Source organism: Sminthopsis crassicaudata, chromosome X (assembly GCF_048593235.1).
Source record: "Sminthopsis crassicaudata isolate SCR6 chromosome X, ASM4859323v1, whole genome shotgun sequence".
NCBI lineage: Eukaryota > Metazoa > Chordata > Mammalia > Dasyuromorphia > Dasyuridae > Sminthopsis > Sminthopsis crassicaudata.
The window spans coordinates 60145174-60167101 of record NC_133623.1 but is presented as its reverse complement, the minus strand read 5'-3'; the positions used below and the strand labels follow the sequence as shown (position 1 = coordinate 60167101).

The following is a 21928-nucleotide window of genomic DNA, read 5'->3' as shown; positions in this document are numbered from 1 at the left end:
AAGGCAAGGGGATATTGCTCAATTTTAGGGCAAGCCAGCTAGGAGTCATTATACTTATATATAAGTATTTGAGTTTAAATCCCATATTGACTGCTGACAAGCTTTGTTACTCTAGAGAAGTCATTGTCAGCCTCAGTTTGCCATTTAGTAAAATCAAAGGGCTGGATTTGATGGTGTCTAATGACGCCAAAGCTCTGTGACCTTATGTGTGCCAGAGAGCATAGAAAGCCCTTGTCTACTTGGAGTGGCAGAAGAAAATAAGAGTTAGAGAGAATAGGACATAAAAGAGAATCGAGACAGAAGGGACAGCTGCCAAAGTAGCTGTGAAGGATGTGGATGACACATCTAATTCCCTTAGTGGTCTGACCTTTGATATCTTGTTGAGCTGAGGTCAAATCCTCCTTAACATTCGGTAGTAATACGTGAAATCGGGCAATTCACTTAGAGTGTCTAAGCCTCTGTTTCTAGTATGATAACTAAATGGAGTTGGAATTAGTAGCCCTTAAGGTTCCTTCCAGCTATAAATATATGATCATATTGCTTATTGAGAGAAAAAGAAAAGACCACTTATTATAAGATCAAAAAGAAAGAGTAAAAATCAGCTTTTGAAAAGGAAAGAGGAGACAGAGGTAGATCAGAGACAGAACTCCACTCCATTGAGGGACAGCTTCAGTAGTGGGGGATGGGAGAGAGCCAGCTAACGGTATAGAGTGAGTCAGATATTCAGCCAGCATTTAAGCTGGTAAAATGTACCAGGCGGTACACCATGCCCTGAGAATACAAATAAAAGGAGACAAAAATAGAATCTCTGCTCTCAGGGAAGTAATTGCAGTGGTGGAAGCTAGCTTAGGAAAGCTGTGACTGTGGGGGAGGAGTGGAGCCAGTATGGAAACAAAATAGAGATATTCCAAGTCTATGCTGGCAGGAGAGGTAGAGCTAGGTACCATGAGCGCCCTTCATAAAGGCAGGTGCTGGGAGGATCCATCCATTCAGAGAGAGGTGCCTCAGATTTGATGTTCTTCTGAGGAGTAAATTCTAGGTCAGAAGAGATTTTCTGGGGGGAAAGGGTTTCTGGGGTCTGATGGAGAAATCCAGAAGAAGAAAAACAAAGTGCAACTGGAGTTTGGAATCATAACTACACGGATCGAAATCCTAATCCTGCCTCAGGTAAGATACCTCGGTAAAATAAGGTTTCCTGCTCTGAAGAATGGTGTTTCTCAATGGGATGGATGGTCTGTGGCTACCTTTCAACTCAAAATGCCTGGGAATAAAGGCAAAAGAGAAAGACAAAAACATGGAAGGAATAAACCATTGAGTACAGGAGAGACACAGAGAGAAAAGACAAATTAGAATGAGGTCTGATTTAGGGAAGGGGAGTTAGTTGTTCCAGAGAACCAGAGAGACACACACACACAGGGAAACAGAGAAAGAGAACCACTTAAGGAGAAGGAAGTGACAGAAGATACTATTGTAGAAGACCATGTGCACCTGAGGAAGAAGATCATAGATGAGGAAAAGAAAAGCAGGGATAGCGCTCAATTATAGAAGGATCCAGCTAGAAGTCATAGTGGGTGCCACATATTTGCAGTGGACTATTTGAGTTTAAATCCCACATTGACAGCTGACAAATTTTGTTGCTCTGGAGAAGGCTTTAACTATTGTAAGCCACTGTTTTCTCCTCATTAAGTAAATAGTGTGCGATGAAAGTGACACACCAGTTATATGATCCTCTGGATTCCAGAGCATGTGCACTTGAAATTAAGCTTGAAATAGATTTAGTATCTGATATTGAGGATGATGAGGAGAAAGATGCATCCACAGAAAATAGACATGTATATAGTGGATCAAATATGTAGATCCAACCAACCAGATCACCTAACTAACTCTTCTTGGAAATAAGTGTGACCTGGACTCGAATCCTACTTCCTCTCTTAAATGTGTGATGCTGGGCAATTCACTTCAAGTGTCTAGCCCTCTATTATAGTACAATGGAGTTGGACAAATTGACCTCTAAGGTTTGCTCCAGCTCTAATTCTGTGATCATATTGATTATAAAGATAAAAAGGAAAGCTCCATTATTACTGACTGGGAATTAGAGATAAGAATAAAAGCTTCTGAGTCAGAGACAGAGATGGGGCAATGGAAGGCAAGACAGACATAAAAGGAAGAGAGAGAGGGAGAAAGAGGGAAACAGAGAGAGGGACGCAGAAATTAAGAGAAACTCAGAAAGATACAGAATGAGAAACAGAGAGGCACAGAGATAGAGAACCATATGATAATGTACAGATGAGTGATGGAGAAGACAATTATGAAGGGAGATGGGAGACCAAAGATAAGGGAGAGACGTAAAGGAACGAACACCTAACAAGCATGGGGCCAACCAACTCATCTTAAAAGAGTGTTTAAACCTCTATTTTGCCTGTTCAAATTAAGTGGGTTTGGACTCAGTGGCCCCATAGGCTCGTTCCAGCTTTAAATCTATGATCATAGTCTTAATAGGCAGAAAAGAAAACACTACTTATGAATATGTCTTACAACAAAGGGAAAAAGACTTTTGAGGAAGAGATTAGAAGGTGAAGGAAAAGAACAGAATCAGAGAGAGAAAGAGTGAGACATATATGGAAAACAGAAAGAAATAAAGGGATAAGAACATAGAAGGTGGCAGTGAGCTATTATGTGAAACCTAGATATAGGAAAAAAACACAGAAAGGGAGACATGGAGATGGAAATTAAAAAAACCCACCTGATAATGAGCAATAGAGCAAGGAAAGAACCATTATCTAGAGATGATGGATAAAGAGAAGAGACACCTGGCATGTGTAGAACATATCAAACAGGTGTCCCAGTGAGTAGAACACTATACTTGGAATTGAGTTTAATTTTTAAGATATTATCAAACTCTGTTCCTTTGGAGAAGTCACTTAAGTATTATTTGCCTGAGATTTCTCCTCACTATGGGGCTGGATTTGATTATATCTAATGATGCTCCAGCTCTATGAACCTCTAGATTCCAGAGAGAAAGGAAGGTCCACTTGAGATTAAGCCTGAATGAAGATAGAGGTAGAAGGGATCAGGCTTTGAGGATGAGATGAAGACAAGGAAGTGTTCACAGCAAATAGAAGCAGGTATGGTGGAGGAATATATAGAGCAAAAGAACCAGGTCTCCTAGTGGACTCTTGAAGTCAGAAAGACCTGAGTTCAAAGCTAGTTCAAATAAATATTTGAGAAAGGGCAATGCAGTTAGAATGTCTAGGGCTTCTTTCTTTTGTTATATTAGAATTGGACTGAATGACATCTAATGATAATTTCAGCTCCAAACTTATCATAGTCATGAAAGAGGATAAATGAAAGACCAGTTATTATTCAGGGGGAATTAGAGTTAAGAAGAAAAAGCTTTTGAGAAGGAGACAGAGAAGGAAGGAGATAGAGACACAAAAAGACAGAGACAGAGAGACAGAGATAGAGATAGAAAAATACACAGACCAGTTATTCAGTGGAAATTTGAGTAATGAAGGAAAAGCTTTTGAGCAGACAGAGAAGGAAAGAGATAGAGACACAAAAACATATAGAGAGACAGAAACATATATAGAGAGATAAGATAGAAAAATACCAGACCAGTTATTCAGTAGAAATTAGAGTTATGAAGGAAAAGCTTTTGAGGAGACAGAGAAGGAAACAGATAGACAAAGAGACACAAAAAGACATATAGAGAGACAGAAACAAATATATATAGAGAGATGGAGACAGAAAAATACACAGACTAGTTATTCAGTGGAAATTAGAGTTATGAAGGAAAAGCTTTTGAGGAGACAGAGAAGGAAACAGATAGACAAAGAGACTAAAAGATATAGACAGAAACAAATATATATAAAGAGATAGAAACAGAAAAATACACAGTCCAGTTATCCAGTGGAAATTAGAGTTATGAAGGAAAAGCTTTTGAGGAGACAGAGAAGGAAAGAGATAGACAAAGAGACACAAAAAGATATAGACAGAAACAAATATATATAGAGAGATAGAAACAGAAAAATACACAGTCCAGTTATCCAGTGGAAATTAGAGTTATGAAGGAAAAGCTTTTGAGGAGACAGAGAAGGAAAGAAATAGACAGCAATGCAAAAAACATAGAGAGAGACAGAAACAAATATATAGAGAGAGATGGAGACAGAAAAATACACAGACTAGTTATTCAGTGGAAATTAGAGTTATGAAGGAAAAGCTTTTGAGGAGACAGAGAAGGAAAGAGATAGACAGAGATGCAAAAAACATAGAGACAGAAACATATATAGAGAGATAAGATAGAAAAATACACAGACCAGTTATTCAGTAGAAATTAGAGTTATGAAGGAAAAGCTTTTGAGGAGACAGAGAAGGAAACAGATAGACAAAGAGACAAAAAGATATAGACAGAAACAAATATATATAGAGAGATACAGACAGAAAAATACACAGTCCAGTTATCCAGTGGAAATTAGTTATGAAGGAAAAGCTTTTGAGGAGACAGAGAAGGAAAGAGATAGACAAAGAGACACAAAAAGACATATAGAGAGACAGAAACAAATATATAGAGAGAGATGGAGACAGAAAAATACACAGACTAGTTATTCAGTGGAAATTAGAGTTATGAAGGAAAAGCTTTTGAGGAGATAGAGAAGGAAAGAGATAGACAAAGAGACACAAAAAGATATAGACAGAAACAAATATATATAGAGAGATAGAAACAGAAAAATACACAGTCCAGTTATCCAGTGGAAATTAGAGTTATGAAGGAAAAGCTTTTGAGGAGACAGAGAAGGAAAGAGATAGACAGCAATGCAAAAAACATAGAGAGAGACAGAAACAAATATATATAGAGAGATGGAGACAGAAAAATACACAGACTAGTTATTCAGTAGAAATTAGAGTTATGAAGGAAAAGCTTTTGAGGAGATAGAGAAGGAAAGAGATAGACATAGAGACACAAAAAGATATAGACAGAAACAAATATATAGAGAGATATAGAAACAGAAAAATACACAGTCCAGTTATCCAGTAGAAATTAGAGTTATGAAGGAAAAGCTTTTGAGGAGACAGAGAAGGAAAGAGACAAAGAGACACAAAAAGATATAGACAGAAACATATATAGAGAGATAAGATAGAAAAATACACAGTCCAGTTATCCAGTAGAAATTAGAGTTATGAAGGAAAAGCTTTTGAGGAGACAGAGAAGGAAAGAGATAGACAGCGATGCAAAAAACATAGAGACAGAAACAAATATATAGAGAGAGATGGAGACAGAAAAATACACAGACTAGTTATTCAGTGGAAATTAGAGTTATGAAGGAAAAGCTTTTGAGGAGACAGAGAAGGAAAGAGATAGACAGAGATGCAAAAAACATAGAGACAGAAACATATATAGAGAGATAAGATAGAAAAATACACAGACCAGTTATTCAGTAGAAATTAGAGTTATGAAGGAAAAGCTTTTGAGGAGACAGAGAAGGAAACAGATAGACAAAGAGACAAAAAGATATAGACAGAAACAAATATATATAGAGAGATAGAAACAGAAAAATACACAGTCCAGTTATCCAGTGGAAATTAGAGTTATGAAGGAAAAGCTTTTGAGGAGACAGAGAAGGAAAGAGATAGACAAAGAGACACAAAAAGACATAGAGAGACAGAAACAAATATATAGAGAGAGATGGAGACAGAAAAATACACAGACCAGTTATTCAGTGGAAATTAGAGTTATGAAGGAAAAGCTTTTGAGGAGACAGAGAAGGAAAGAGAGAGAAAGAGACACAAAAAGACAGATACAGAGAAACCGAGATACAGACAGAAAAATATAGAGATCAGTTATTATTTAGTGGAAATTAGAGTTAAGAAAGAAAAGCTTTTGAGGAGACAGAGAAAGAGAGAGACACAAAAAGACAGGTACAGAGAGACAAATACAGAGAGAAAAATATAGAGACTAGTTATTATTCAGTGGAAATTAGAATTAAGAAAGAAAAGCTTTTGAGGAGACAGAGAAAGAAAGAGAGACACACAAAAAGACAGATACAGAGAGACAGAAACAAATACAGAGAGAAAAATATAGACTAGTTATTCAGTTGAAATTAGAGTTAAGTGGGAAAAGCTTTTGAGGCGACAGAGAAGGAAAGAGAAAGAGATGTAAAAAGATAGATACAGAGAGACAGAAACAGATACAGAGAGAGATAGAGATACAGGCAGAAAAATATATAGACCAGTTATTATTCAGTGGAAATTAAAGTTAAGAAAGAAAAGCTTTTGAGGAGACAGAGAAAGAAAGAGAGAGACATACAAAAAGACAGATACAGAAAGACAGAAAGAGAGAGAGAGAGAGAGAGAGAGAGAGAGAGAGAGAGAGAGAGAGAGAGAGAGAGAGAGAGAGAGAGAGAGAGGAGAGACAGAGAGAAATAGAAATAGAGACCAGTTATTATTCAGTGGAAATTAGTTCAGAAGGAAAAGCTTTTGAGAAGACAGAGAAGGAAAGAGAGAGACAGACACAAAAATACAGAAACCAGTTATTATTCAGTGGGACTTAGAGTTAAGAAGGAAAGAAACAGATACAAAAAGACATACAGAGAGACAGAGACAGAAAAATATAGAGACCAGTTATTCAGCGGGAATTGGAGTTAAGAAGGAAAAGCTTTTGAGAAGGAGAGAGAGACACAAAAGACAGACACACAGAGAGAAAGAAATATATGGAGACAGAAAGAGACAAAGAGAAATATAAAATGGGAAAGAGGCCAAGACATAAAGAGAGAACAAGATACAGAGAAAACCAGAGCGATTGAGAGAAATAGAGGGAAAAAGGAAAAGGGAAAGAAATGATAAAGGGAATGAGGGAAAATATCATTTTGGTGGATAGCAAGCAATTCGGCTAGGAGACAAAAATATTTAAAGGGCTAAGACCCTTGGGGAATCGAGACCTAATGTTTAGAGCATCATACTTTTGAGTTGACCAAATTTCAATTCCCCTTAGGGGCTGACAAGGTGTCTTATTTGGAGAAGTTCCTTAACCACTGTCAGCCTCAGTGTTCATCTCAATCAAAGTATAGAATGGACTTGATGATATGTAATAACCCTCCATCTCCATGATCCTCTAGTTGCTGGAGAGTGAAAATCATGTCCAATTGGGATTAGTCTTGGAAGAGAGAGTGATAGAGTTAGTGTGAATCAGACACTGGGAATGAGAGGGAGAGGGGCAAGTGTCCACAGGAAATGGCAGTATAGGGAGTAAGGGGGAATACGTAAAACAAAACAGCTAGATATCCTAGTGCACTCTTTTTAGGATTATGAATGATCTGAGTTCAGATCCCAGTTATTTTAAATAAATTTTGGACCCTAGGTAATCCATTTAGAGTTGTAGCCTCCATCCTATTATAATAGAGGAGGACTCAATGACTCCTGGGGATCCTTCAAGCTCTAAATCTATGATCTTGTTGATAATAAGGATCAAAAAAGGCCAGTAATCACTGAATGGGAATTAGGAAAATGGGAGAAAAAGTCTTTGAGGAAGATGTAGAGAGGAGACAGAAAGGGAATGACAGAGAGACAATTCAAGAGGCAAAGATTGGGAAAGAAATAGAGAGCAACAAATTGTTATTTAGATATAAAGATAGAGACAATGAGATAAGACGCCAATAACTATAGACATATAGCAAGAGAGACAAAGACAGACGGACAGAGACACACACACAACCACATGATAACAAGGGAGTAATGGAAGAGACCATTTAAAAGAGACAGAGAAGGAAAGAGAGAGACACAAAAGTACAGAGACCAGTTATTATTCAGTGGGAATTAGAGTTAAGAAGGGAAGAGACAGAAATATAAAAACATACAGAGAGACAGAGACAGAAAAATATAGAGACCAGTTATTCAGTGGAAATTGGAGTTAAGAAGGAAAAGCTTTTGAGAAGGTGACCGAGACCAAGACAATGAGAAATAGAGATGAGAACAAAAGTGAGGGAGACATACAAAGCAAAGAGACACCTAGGAATTATAGTATATACCAGCTAGGGTCACAGTGATTAGGATGCTCTACTAGGAGTTGAGCATTTAAGTTTAAATTCTACCATAGCACCTTTGCTACTCGAGAAGTCCCTTAACCACTGTCAGCCTCATCTCAGTAGATTTATGGGACTGGATTTAATGGTTTCCAAGGATACTTCACCTCTATTATCCTCTGGATAATAGCGAGAGAAAAAGTGGCCACTTGGAATTAAGCTTGAATAGACAGAGGTACAGTTAGAGGGAATCAGGCAATGAGAAAAGAATTAGACAGAAGAAAGCACTCACACGAAATAGAAATGTGTGCTGTGGAAAGGAATATATCCAGGAAAACAACCAGGTCTCTTCCTGGACTCTTCTTGGAAGGCATAATAAATTCAGTTGCATTCTATACCTCTGTTATTTTACCATAACATAGATCCAGTGGCCCCTGAGGTCCCTTCTAGCTCTAAAGCTGTGATTATAGTTATAATAGAAAAAGAAAAAAACTCACTTGTTTATGGGTGAGGGTAAGGAAAAAAAGCTTTTGAAGAGGAGATAGAAACAGAGAGGAATTTAGGGAGAAAGAGAAATAGACAGAAACAGAGAGGGATTCAGGGAGAAAGAGAAATAGAGAGACAGAGACAGAGAGTAGTAGGGAAATAAATATAGAAAGCCAGAGACATATACAAGAGCAGGAACATTAACACAGAGTAAAGACCAGAGAGAGAGAATCCTATGATAATGAGAAAGGGAGTGAGAAAAGAGACCATTAATCTAAGAAAATGAGCAATAGAGTAAGAGACCATAGGTGATGGATAGATATAAAGAGCAGGGGCACCATTTAAAAGCAGGTTGGTGTCCTAGTCGTTAGGGCACATCACACGGGACTGATACTTTGATTTTATGTCCCACTGCAGCCACTGCTGAGCTTTGGCACTCTAGGAAAGTCACGTAACCAGTGCCAGGCTCAGTTTTTTCCTTTGGTAAAATTATTGGGCTGGATGTGATGGTGTCTAATGTGGCTTAAGCTCTCTGATCTTCTGGATACCTGAGAGAACAAAGACATCTCATGTAGACTTGGGGTAGGAGAAGATAATTAGAATGAGAGGGAATAGAGAATGGAGATACAGAGAAGAGACAGCTGGGAAGGGGGATGGGTAGTACGTGTAAGTCACAGAGATATAGAAAAAGGGAAGGTTTGAGAGAGGGATTAAGAAAGTGAGAAAAGGAAAGAGAAACAAAGATAGAGAAACAGAATGAGATAGACAAAGATTTATGAATAAAATTAGAGAGTGGTTGTAAGATAGAAACCAGAGGCAGATACAGTGAGACAGAGAGAGAGAGAGAGAGAGAGAGAGAGAGAGAGAGAGAGAGAGAGAGAGAGAGAGAATAAAAGAGAATGAGGGGCAGAGAGAGAGAAGGAGGAAACAGATCAAGAGAGAAACAAACAGAAAGAGACAGACACACAGAGAGGATAAGAGAGAAAAAGAGACGGAGAAAAGGAGAAAGGAAAGTGAGAGACAGATTGAGAGACAAGACAGTTGGAGACAGTGAAAGAAGGAAGGAGAAAGGAGACAGAAATAGAGACAAATTGAGAGACACAGATTGAGAAACAGATTGAGACATATAGAGAAAGATAAAGAGATTAAGAGACAGAATAAAAGAGAATGAGGGGCAGAGAGAAAGAAGGAGGAAACAGATCAAGAGAGAAACACAAACAGAAAGACACAGAAAGAGAAAAGGAGAAAGAAAAGTGAGATAGACATAGAAGTGCGGAGACAGAGACAGATTGAGAGACAAGATAGTTTGAGCCCCAGTGAAAGAAGGAAGGAGAAAGGAGACAGAAATAGAGACAAATTGAGAGACAGACAGAGATTGAGAAACAGATAGATTGAGACACAGATATATACAAAGAAATTAAGAGACAGAATAAAAGAGAATGAGGGGCAGAGATAGAGGAGGAAACAGATCAAGAGAAACAAACAGAAAGAGACAGAAAGAAAAGGAGAAAGAAAAGTGAAACAGACATAGAGGTGGGGAGACAGAAAGACAGATTGAGAGACAAGACAGTTTGAGCCACAGTGAAAGAAGAAAGGAGAAAGGAGACAAATAGAGACAAATTGAGAGACAGAAATTGAGAAACAGATTGAGACACAGATATAGAGACATAAAGAGATTAAGAGACAGAATAAAAGAGAATGAGGGGCAGAGAGAGAGAGAAGGAGGAAACAGATCAAGAGAGAAACACAAACAGAAAGAGACACACAGAGAGGATAAGAGACAGAAAAAGAAAGAGAAAAGGAGAAAGAAGAGACAGTTTGAAACAGTGAAAGAAGGAAGGAGAAATGAGATAGAAATAGAGACAAATTGAGACAGAGAGATTGAGAAACAAGTTGAGACAGATATAGAGAAGAGATTAAGAATAAAAGAGAATGAGGAGCAGAGAGAGACAAATAAAGAGAAGGGAAAGAGAGATCAAGAGAAACAGACACACAGAGACAGGAAAAGAGACGATAAGAAACAGACAAGGATAAAGGCAGATTGAGAGACAAGACAGTTTCATTCACAGTGAAAGAGAATAAGAGAGAAGGAAGGAGAAAGAGGAGACAGAGCGGATTGAGAGAAACAGACAGAAAGAGATAGAAATAGAGACAGATTGAGATAGAGAATGAGACAAAAAGAATAAGAGAGAAAATGAAGGAGAGAGGAGAGACAGAGAAACAGACGCAAAGATTTGGAGACAATAAGAGGCAGAGAGGAGGAAGAGACACACAGAGAAAGACAGAGATATTGAGAGAGAGAATAATAAGAGAAAATAAGAGGGGTAGAGAGAGAAGGAGGGAGAAAGGTATACAGAAAATCAGAGATAGAGACAGATCAAGAGAGAGAAAAAGACATACATACAGAGAGACAGAGAGGGGGGAGAGGGAGAGCGACAGAGACAGACACCCATATAAAGGGACAGGACACCTCGCCAATGTAGAGCAAACCAGCTGGGTGTCCTGGTGGAAAGAGGGTTCTATTTGGAACTGATCCCACAATGGCTGATGACAGCTTTGTTACGCCAAAGAAATCAGCATCTTAAGTCATGGAACTTGACTTCATGGTGTGTAACAATGCTGAAGCTCAGTAATCTTTCGGGTGTCATAGCAAAGAAAGCCTTTATGGCCTTGGGGTAGGAGAAGAAAGAGAGGGAAGAAGGCATCAATGATGGGAGAGATTCAGAGAAGGGATGAGAGCTGCGTCCCTAAGTATTCTGGTCTTGGAAGTCTTAGGGAACTGAATTGACATGCTATTTGACATTCTTTATAATCATTTGAAATTTGACAATTCAGTTGGAGTGCTTAAGCCTCTATTTCTTTTGTTACAATGAAATAGAGTTGGATTCAGTGCCAGTAACACTAATCCTATGATGGTATTGGAGATAATAGAGAATCAGAAAAAGCCAGTCATCATTGAGTTGGAGTGAGATGAGGGAAGAAAGGTTATGAAAAAGAAGGAAGAGAAGGAAGAGAGAGTGAAAAAGAAGAGACTACTCAGATAGGCAGACAGACAGTAAAAATAGAAGCAGAGAGAAACAAGAGCAACAGAAAGAACAACTTGATGGACAAATCAATGAAGACAGTGATCAATTAAAGAAAGAGATGAAAAGCTAAAAATGGAAATGTAGGATAAATAAGCAAGGTGTCATAGTGGTCACAGCATTATACTTAGGAATTTTTATTCTATATCAGGGGCTGACAAAGTGCTTACAAGTCCCTCAACTACTGTCAGCCTCAGTTTTCATCTTTGTCCAATTTTGGAGCTGGGCTTGATGGTCTTTAATGACCCTCCAGCTCCATGATCCTCTGTCCCATTGGGATTAGTCTTAGAAGAGATTGAGACAGTTAATGTGAATCAGGCACTAAGGATGACATGGAGAGAGGCAAGTGTCCACAGGAAATGGAAGTATAGGGAGTAAGGGGGAACGTGTAGAATAAAACAGCCATATCCTAGTGTACTCTTCTTGGGATTATGAATGATCTTGGGAGATTGGTAATAAGTGTTTGGCCTTGGATATTTCAGTTAGAACAAACATTCTGAAACTGTGGCTCATGAGCCCATATGGGGTCCCATAACTGAATAAGGGGGTCACAAAATTAGGATTCTGCGTAAAAATTTCTTGGACGAAAAGGGGTCATGAGTGGAAAAAGTTTAAGAAGCTCTAAGGTAGAGATTAAGCCACTATCTTTGTTATATTGCAATAAAGTAGGAACAAATGGTCCCTCAGGTTATTGACTGGGAATTAGAAGAAGGAAATAATACTTTTGAGGAGAAGATTGAAAGAAGGAGGGGGAAAGAGAAGGATTGAGACAAAGACAAACAGTGACAGAGACAAAGGGAGAAATAGAATGTGAGAGAGAGACACACACAGATCAATATATATGGAGAGAAAAAGTGAGAGTGGCTGTAAGACAAAACTCAGGCAGATACAGCATCACACACACACACACACACACACACACACACAACCATACAACCACACACACACACAACCACATCACATTGAGCAATTAGTGAGGGAAGAGACCATGATGGAGGATGATGAGCAATAAAGAGAGCCAGGTGAGATCAGAATGCAAAGGAAAGAGTTATCAGGCCAGTGTAGGGCGGGCCAATTAGGTATCAGTGGATACACACTTTGCTTGGAATTCACTCAGTGAATTTAAATTCTAGCAGAGTCACTGACAAGTACTGTTACTTGGGAAAAGTCACTTCTATTTTTAGCCAAGTGGGGAAGAGATTAAAAGGAAAAGGATCCCGTAGGAGGAAGACTGAGAATGATGGAAAGAGATCTGACTTAGGAGTCAAGATATTGGAGTTGGAAAGTTGATGCTTAATATGTGTTCCTGGGCAATGCTATTGCTTTTTTCAGCTTCACTTTCCTTCTTTGTAAATGATGGCACTGGCAATGGTGGCCTTTAAGGTCTCTCTGGCTCTATGAGTTTATGGATGGGGGGAGAGAAAGAAAAGCCCACTGAGGACTGGAGTGAGAAGAGAGTGATAGATTTAGAGAGAAGAGTACGTTGAAGAAGAGAGAGGTATGGAGGAATAGGACCACTAGGAATGACCTTTGGGGGCCATTTGTGGAGACTATAGAGAGCAAAGTCTCCGTGTATATAAAAACCTGTTCCTGGGGGTCAGTATGATCTGAGTCCAAAGGTTCTTCACACATTGTTACTGGGTGTGTGACCCTGGGCAAGCCTCTCAGTGTCCGAGCCACCTTTTTCTTCTGCTCTGCAGTGCTAGGCTTGGACTCGGTGACCTGTAAGGTTTCTTCCAGCTCTGAGTCTCTGATGATATTGGTTATAGTGAGAAAAGGAAGAGAGCAGGTCCTGAGTGTGAGAGAGAACAAGGCAAAGGCTTCTGAGGAGAAGAGAGAGACAAAGGGAAGGGATTGGCGAGCCCGGGGAAAGGCGGACTGAGAGGGCCAGGAGAACTGGGGATGCGGGGATACTGAGTCAGAAGGGCAGGTTTCTCCAGACAGGGATAGTGAGAGACAGGGAGAAGAGAGGGAAGTTAGAGTTTTAGACCTGGGACGTGTCTGGGAGGCCGCTCGGGGCCATTGGACAGAGTCCTCTGGTGGAAGGAGAACTACTGGAGTTTGCATCTGAACTCAGCTGGGGCAAAGTTGTTTGATCCTGGGCAAGTCACTTCACTTACTTAGCCACAGTTTTCTCTTCTGTCAAATGCTGGTGTTGCACTCGATGATCTCCCATCGTCCTGCGGCCGCATGGCGCCGTGAGGGTCAGAGGGCAAGGAGCCCTGGCACTGATGCCGTGTGTGTGTGTGTGTTGGAATGAGAACCACAGTCCTCTGGCCACCTCTTGATGGCCTAAAATGTAGAAATCCCCCAACTCCCTGGGAGAATCCCCTATCCCCCTACAAGGACAGGGTCAACGTCTTACCCACCGTGGTGACAAGGACTTGCTGTCCTTGGATAAGAGGCCTTGCATTTTTGTCCAAAATGGCTCCTTGTTCAATTTTTTAAAAATTGGGTCCTTCCCCTTATCTCCTGTCCTTGAATACAGAGTGTATTCATCTTAATGAATGTAAGAAACATTCATTAAGTACCTGCCCCATGTCAGGCCCAGGAGATGGGAAGAAAGGAGAAAGGGGGCTCTTCAGGAGCTCCCAGTCTAAGACACCAAGCCGGCAGCCATGTAGGAGCCTTGGTGAGAAGGGAGACCGCTGCAGGCATGGGGACAGCCACTGGTAATGGTGAGAGTCAGAAGATGGAGCGTGTTGTTCTGAGAAAAAGGAGGCCAGTGGCACTGCATTCCATATATATTCTATTGGGGGAGTGTAAGGTGAAAGGAGACTGGAAAGGCTTTGAATGCCAAGCAGAGGAGTTTAGATCTCCTTCTGGAGGCTCTGGGGGTCACTGAGTCGTGGCCCTGATGGCTGGGCCGCTGAATGGAGGATGGAGTGGGGGAGGGTGACAATGGAGGCAGGAAGAGCAATAAAAAGGCTCTTTCAATCATATTGATGAGAGGATGAGGAACTGCCCAGAGTGGGGGCAGTGTCCCAGGACAGAAGTGGCACTTGTGAGGGTGTGCAGAAGGTAAAATGGATAGGCCTTGGAGACAGATAATAAATCCTTTGGTTTTCCTTACTATCCAAATTTCCCCCCCTTCTCTCCATATTTATAAAGATGAGACCGTCCTCTTTGTTCTCTTCCTCTCTCTCTCTTGTGAAATGCTTGTTGACTGCTGCTTATTGTCGTTGTGTTTTTTGTGTGCATGAAAGATTGTAAAACCCCAGTTTCTTCCTTAGAAATCTGTAGCTGCTTCTATTCAGGGAGAGTAGGTCCCCCCACATGCAGGGTGACTGACAGGACCCAAACCTGTTGGTGAGTTAGGGCATGACCCTCTCAAACCTGGAGCCATTGCTGTGCAAGGCCCAGAGCTTCAGAAGTGACAAAGAGAGACAAGCTGACAACTTCCTGCAACTGTGCCTCACTTAAATCCAATTCATGTGCAAATCAACTCATCCCCTCCCATCCACTATTGTGCTTCCATATGATCTCATTGATCCCCTTCAAAAATGAAGGATGAACAACAACAAGAAGTAGGGCTGCTTTTAGTTTAGCTTCCTATCTTTGCTGTCTTTGGCTTCTGGCTCTTGTGCTTCTAGGAGGTTGAGAGACTGATCCAAGTGTTTGAGGTGAGAAGGCTGAGTAGTGTGGTCACTCTGAGCTGGTGGAGTGATGGGACACTTGGGAGTGCTGGAGCGTGCACATGGTGAGATTTTTGCTTACCTCACCGGCCTCCCAGGGCACTGTCACTCTCCCACTCGTTGGGCAGGAAGAGTGGTTTTTATGCAGGTGTCTTTGGTCCAAAGGAGAGGAGAGTGAAACTTGCAGAAAGGGCCGTGAGTCAGGCGTTGGTTGTGGCTTCACAGGACGGGCAGTTCTGTGCCAGGGAATTGTCTTCATTGTGACCTGTTGCTCAAGGCTGGGATTCTCCATCTTGGTAGCTCTAGCTACTTCTCAAGCTTTCTCTTTGGCAAGGTAGACAGGAAAGATGTAGGGATCTTGTGCCTCAATAGGAGGAACACTTCCTTTGTCTTGTCAGCAGAAGAGCTGGGACGAAGACTTCCAATGAAACCTTTTGCTTCTTGCCCTCAAGAAAAATCCTTCATTCCCCCACGAAATTAAGAGAAGGCCTTTGGTAGGGTTGCATGTGTGCATGAATGAAGATGGCCAGTGACTGTGTGAGGGAATGTCCAAGCTCCAACACATCACGAGGCGAAACTCTTGAATTAGGCCAATGGTTTGATCTCCTGGTAGTGAGAATCACTGATTTCTTAGCTGAGAATATAATATACATAGAATCTTACTGCCTAAAATAGTCTTTAATAGTGGAGCCCTTTTGGGAGAATTAGAACCAAGGAGAAACCAAAGAAACCATCACAGTCCTAGAACTTCTCTTGCCTCAGTATTTTCTATTCTCAACTTCTCTTGTGTCCTTGAAAAGAGAGCCTAGAACTTTCTTACAAGATCTTGTTTCCTGGAGTGTGAGCAGGCTTTTGCTTGTGCTTGGTTGTCCTATGTAGTATAGAGCATGGGCCGTCAGTGTTGTGCGCATTTTGTGTCTTTGTGAATGGAGCCTTTTTCCTGAGGTCTGATCAGCCAAAGGAAAAAGGGCGAGTAGGGTGAGAGCTCGCCATTGAACATTTCCAAACTTTCCAAGGATATCGTATCTCTGTATTCCTAATTCTGGCCAAGTTAGGAATACAGGATAGGTGGGCAGGGGGAAAGGGGGAAAGGGAGAGAGAGAGAGAGAGAGTGAGAGAGAGAAAGACAGAAAGAGAGAGAGAGAGAGAGAGAGAGAGAGAGAGAGAGAGAGAGAGAGAGAGAGAGAGAGAGAGGAGAGAGAGAGAGAGAGAGAGAAAGAGATGGAAAGAGAGATGGAGATTCTTTTCCCATTTGTAGCAATTTGTGGAATTCCAGATTAATTAGAGAACTCATTTGTGAGTGGTGTTTAATAGCACAGAAATTGTGAAGAGACTGTGGATCAAGCACTCTCATAAATGCCCTAATATCTCATTTGGCCTTTGGGGTGGGGCTCCTTAGAAGTGCTCAAGTGGAGACTTGGTGGAATTTGCATTTAAAATTCACCAGAACCCCTTTGCCATTCTCCTCCTAACTTGGAAGCCAAAGGATTTATTGCTTTTCTGTAGAGAAGGTGATTATCATGAGTAGAAGATTTTCAGTCCTTAGTAGACCTGAAGCTAGTCAGAAAGATTTTTTCCTAGTGATTCCAAAAGTAAGCAGTCATTTTTGTAGTTTAAATCTTGAAACGTTATCTGGCATTTAAGAAAATCTTAGTGGATTCTTGCTCAGAAAGAACTAGGCTTGTTTAAATCAGAATGCCAAACGGAATAAGGGAATAAGTGATTTCATCTTGGGAGAGTAGTTTTTCTGACCACTCTGGTCTTGTGTGACCGATTTAGCAGAAAGTAATTGCTGAGATAAAAGAGAGGAAAGTCACCTAAAAGGAATTAAAATGGACTCTGGCTTTGTAAGTGCTTAAGGAAGGAATGAAACTGGAAGAGCTTTGCTTGGTAAAAGTGAGAAACTGTAATCTTTAAAGTCTTAATTCTGATCAGGGAAGAATAAAGTTTTAAAGTGAATTTGAGATGTAAGAGGAAAATTTGCTGAAGTTGCAGAGTAAGATCCAACAGAATAGAGAACTTTGTTTTGGAGAGGATCGGAGACATGATTTGATGGGAGAGAGGTGCAAGATTGAGAAAGTTGCAGTGAAGAAAGGAGTGCTGAGAGGCAGTTGTAGGGATCAGTAGTTTAATTCAAGTCAGAACAGAGAGAGGACTGCGCCTTTCTAACACCTCTTGAGTATCCCCCCCTTCTGGCCTCTGACATGGCCCCCACTCTTGTCCAGGGCCTCATCACCTCACACCTGGACTATGGCAATAGTGGCTCTGCTCCAGGTCTCCCCCTTCTAGTCCATCCTCCATTGGGCCAAGGAGGCTTTTCCTAAAGCTCAGGGCCAATCATGTTAGCTTTGCTCAGTAAACTTCAGTGGCTCCCTACTGCCTCCAGAATCTAATAAAGAATATTTTCTTAGGAGATCAGATCTCTTCCCAAGCTGCCCTTGCTGCATTTGCAGTCTTGTTCTACTTTATTCTCCCCCACCTCCTCTGGGTGCAGAGACATTATCCTCCTTGCTGTACCTTGAATGGGATGCTATTTATCCCCTGACTATCCACATTTTCACTGGCTTTCCACCATGCCTGTAATGCTCTACCTGCTCAGTCTCATGGTGGGTGGTCCCCTGTCCTGGGGGTCCAGACTATTGGAGTTCTCATTCTGACTCACACTGTGGCAAATGATGTTCCCTTGGGAGTCAACTGACTTCATTCAGTCTCAGTTTGCTCTTTTGTAAAACAATGGGGCTGGATATGATGTCACTGTGACCCAGCTGATGAGAGAAAGAGAAAAGAGAAAGCCCCCCGGCCATTTGTGTGGGAGAGAGAGAGAGAGTTGGAGGGAACCAGCAGATCAGAGAGAAGCAATGAGCCTTGGGGGCAAAGTGTGAAGTGACACAGGCAGGGCTCCTGGGGGACACATCACTGTTGTGGATGGTCCTGGGGCCCCAAGTTCAAATTCTGCTTCCCAACATGCTTACTAGCTGTGGGATGCTGGGAAAGTCACCAAAATTGTCTAAGCTGCTTTCTTCTCTAAAATGATGGAGTTGGACTCAGTAGCCCTTATGGTTCATTCCAGCTCCAAATGTCAGATACTCTCAGTGAGCAAGAGCTAACGCAAAGAGTGGTGACTTTTAAATTAGAGGGACAGTAGGACAAAAAGCTTCTGAGCAGCCCGTTGAGAGACGAGAAACATTTTCTGTGGACAGTGACTTTTCTGAGTGCACTGTCCTTGGAAGTTTAGAGCTGAGTTCAAATGCAACTTCGTGTTCTCACTAAATGTTTGACCCTGAGCAATTTATTTTACGTGTATAAACTTTTGTTTCTTCTGTGATAATATAATGGAGTTAGTTGTACCTAGTGGCCTCCAGGTTTCTCCCAGGTCTAAATCTATGGTCATAGTAGTGATGGGAAGGGAAAAAAAGAATAGTTATTATTGGGTGGAAATGAGAGAAAGGGAAAAAATCTTTTGAGGAAAAGTAAGGAAGGAAAGAAGCTGAGAGAAAGAGAGAGAAGGAGAAAGGAGGGGGTAGGGAGTGAAGGAGCGAGGGAGGGAAGGAGAGGGAGAGGAGAGACTGATAGAGTCAGAGAGAGATGGAGAGCCAGAGCCAGAGAGCCAGCTATAGAGGCAGAGAGAGAGAGACAAAGGAAAACAAATAAAGATAGAGAGAACAAAGGAATATGGAAAGAGAGAAATCACTTTTGTTGATGGTGAGCAATTGATCAAGGAAATGGCTAGTTGTAAAGGTTTGCTAGTCTTGGGAAATGTGGAGCAAACCATCTAGGTTTCCTAGTGGTCAGAGCAGTGTCATTAGAATGGAGTGAGTTTAAGTTCCACATCAGTGGCAGACAAGTTATTTTACTCTGGAGAAGTCCCCTAAACAATTGTCAGCCTGAATTTTCATCTTAATGAATTTATGGGGCTAGATTTGATTGTATTTGTGGATTATCCAGCTCCATGATCCTCTGGTTACCAGAGAGTGAAAAGGCTGTTCACTTAGGCTTAGTCTTAGAATATAGATAGTGTTAAACTGAGTCATTCACTGAATCAGATGAGGAGACAGAGCAAATGTCCACACAAAATGGATATGTGTAGGTTGAGGTGAATATGTAGAATTAAACAGCTAGATATTCTTTGTGGACCAACTTGGAAGTACTAATGACCTGAGTTCAAATCCTAGTTAATATTCTTAATAAGTCTTTTTACCTGGGTAATTACCTGCACTGTCTAAGGCTTTATCTTCCATTATAATATAACTGCACTGGACTCAATGGTCCCTTAGGTTTCTTCCAACTCTAAATTTATGACTCTATTGGTCTGTAGGGAGCAAAAGAAAAAAAAAGTATCATTGAGTTGGAATTAGAGTAAGAAAATAAACCTTTTTAGGAGGAGATAGAGAGAATAAGGATCAAATGGAAGGATTGAAAGAAAGGCAAAAAGTGCCAAAGACAGAGAGAAAAGTAAGATTGAGAGAGTTAGACACACACACACACATGAAAATAAACCTTTTTAGGAGGAGATAGAGAGAATGAGGATCAAAGGGAAGGATTGAGAGAAAGGCAAAAAAGTGCCAAAGACAGAGAGAAAAGTAAGTTTGAGAGAGTTAGACACACACACACACACATATGAAAATGAGAGTGACAATAAGATAGAGGAAAAACACAGAGATACACCACAAAGAAAGGTAGACAGATGGAAATACATTCAAAAGCACAAGATAGTAAGGGAAAAAAGTATTATGGAGGACCATGTGGAATACAGAAAAGGGACCCCAGGTGATGGAGAGATGTCAAGGGAAGAGACCTGTATAAAATAGGTTATGTAGGCGTCCTGATGAATAGAATATTATACTTGAAATTGACTAAGTTTAAATTCCACTTTGGCAGCTCAGAAACTTGGTTACTCTCCTTGGTACTACTTTCTCTTCGGGGAAAAGTAACCACTTAACCACTGTGGCCCTATGTATTCTATTTAGTAAAATCATGGAGCTAGACTTTATGATGTTTGAGCTCAATGATTTTATGTGTATCAGAAAAAGCAAAGGATGTCCACTTAGGATTAAGCTTAAAGAATAAGAGGGAATCAGGTAATGAGCATGAGAAGAAAGAAAGCATCATCCACAAGAAATAGAACTGTGTGCAGTGGAGCAAATATGGAGCTAAAAACAGCTAGACCAATTAGAGGAGCCCTGCTTAAACTTTGGCTACTTGTGACCTCTTTTCTCTTGGGGAATTTTTGCATTGCTCTGGGTGTATTGGTATATAAAATAGGTAGGTACACAAATCAAATTACTGATAATAATAATAGTGATAAAAATAATTAAAATCATAATTTTGCAACCCCTACATTCAGTTATGTGACTCTGCATGGGATTGTAACCCATAGTTTAAGAAGCTTTGAACTAGGGGACTCATCTTGGGACTTGAGTCTCAATATTATTTCACATTTGTAATAACTGTTTATCCCTGGTCAATCATTTCGAGTAGGAATAGGGAAAGTCTGGCCCACAGGCTATGTAAAGCCCACAAAATCATTCGATAAAGTAACTACAGGCGGTGATGAGCTAAGCTAGGTACAATAATCTCCCGCTACTTGAGTTCTATAAGTTGATAATTTTGTATGGCCTGGGAATGTTACTGAAATATCCAAATGGCCTTTAGCACAAAAAAGGTTCCCCATCTCTGAGTTAAGACCATCTAAGCCCCTGTCTTCCATTATAATATAATGGAGTTGGATGAAACGGCCCCTAAGGATTCTTCCAACTCAAAAATTTTGATCCCATTGATTTTAGGAAGAAAAGATTTTTTGATATTGAGTGGGAGCCAAAAGTGTGGAGGAAGAGACAGAGAGAAGGTGACAGAGATGAAAGAAGGGAAGGGGAAAGAGTGGGAGAGCATGAGACAGAAAGTGAGAGATGTAAAGATAAACACAGAGAATGGCAGTGAGATATTATGAAAAATCTAGAAATTAGATAAAGAGGAAGAGAGATACAGAGACATAGAAAGAGAGAGTCACATGATAATTAGCAAGGGAGAGAGGGAAAGATATGGAGGACAATGAGGAATAGAGAGAGAAAAGACCACAGGTGAGGGAGAGATGCAAAGGGAAGAGACAACTGGCAGGTATAGAAGAAGGCAGTTATGTTGAGTTTAAATCCCACCATAGCTTCTGACAAGCTCTGTTATGTCACTTTAGCTTTTGTTTTCTCCTCAGTAAATGTATTGGGTGGGATTCGATGGTGTCTAATGACAAACCATTTCTATGATCCTCTGGATTAGAGAGAAAAAAGGATAAGTGCTTTGAATTAAGCTCTAGTAAAGAAAGAGTTGTAGGAAATAAGACATCATGAATGAGGAGACAGAAGTAAGGTTCTACAGGAAATAGAAGTGTGTGCATTGGGAAGAAGACATAGAGAAAAACATGGCTGCTAGTAGACTCTTTTAGGAAGTCAGAATGACCCAAGTTCAAACCCTAATTAACATTCTGACTATTTGAGGCTGGCAAATTCAGAGCATATAAGCTTCTCTGTTCTGTAATACCATAATAGGATTGGACTCAATGGCCCTTTAAGCTTAATTCCAGCTCTAAATGTATGATTATAGGCATGAAAGGAGATCAAGAAAAGATAAGCTATTATTGAGGGGGAAGTATTGAGTGGGAAAAAAGATTTTGAGGACGGGAGAGAGAGAGACAGAGAGAGAGAGAGAGAGAGAAAGA

General features: G+C 40.6%; 1 long non-coding RNA gene across 1 annotated transcript in view; it reads left to right on the top strand.

Annotated features, from left to right (window-relative positions):
* The window catches only part of LOC141548324 (uncharacterized), a 108746-nt gene that overhangs the window by 37105 nt on the left and 49713 nt on the right, over positions 1-21928 (top strand). The window contains exon 6 of the long non-coding RNA XR_012483895.1: positions 1-21928. This exon is cut by the window's left edge and continues 16239 nt beyond it; it is cut by the window's right edge and continues 12352 nt beyond it. This is a non-coding gene — a long non-coding RNA (uncharacterized LOC141548324).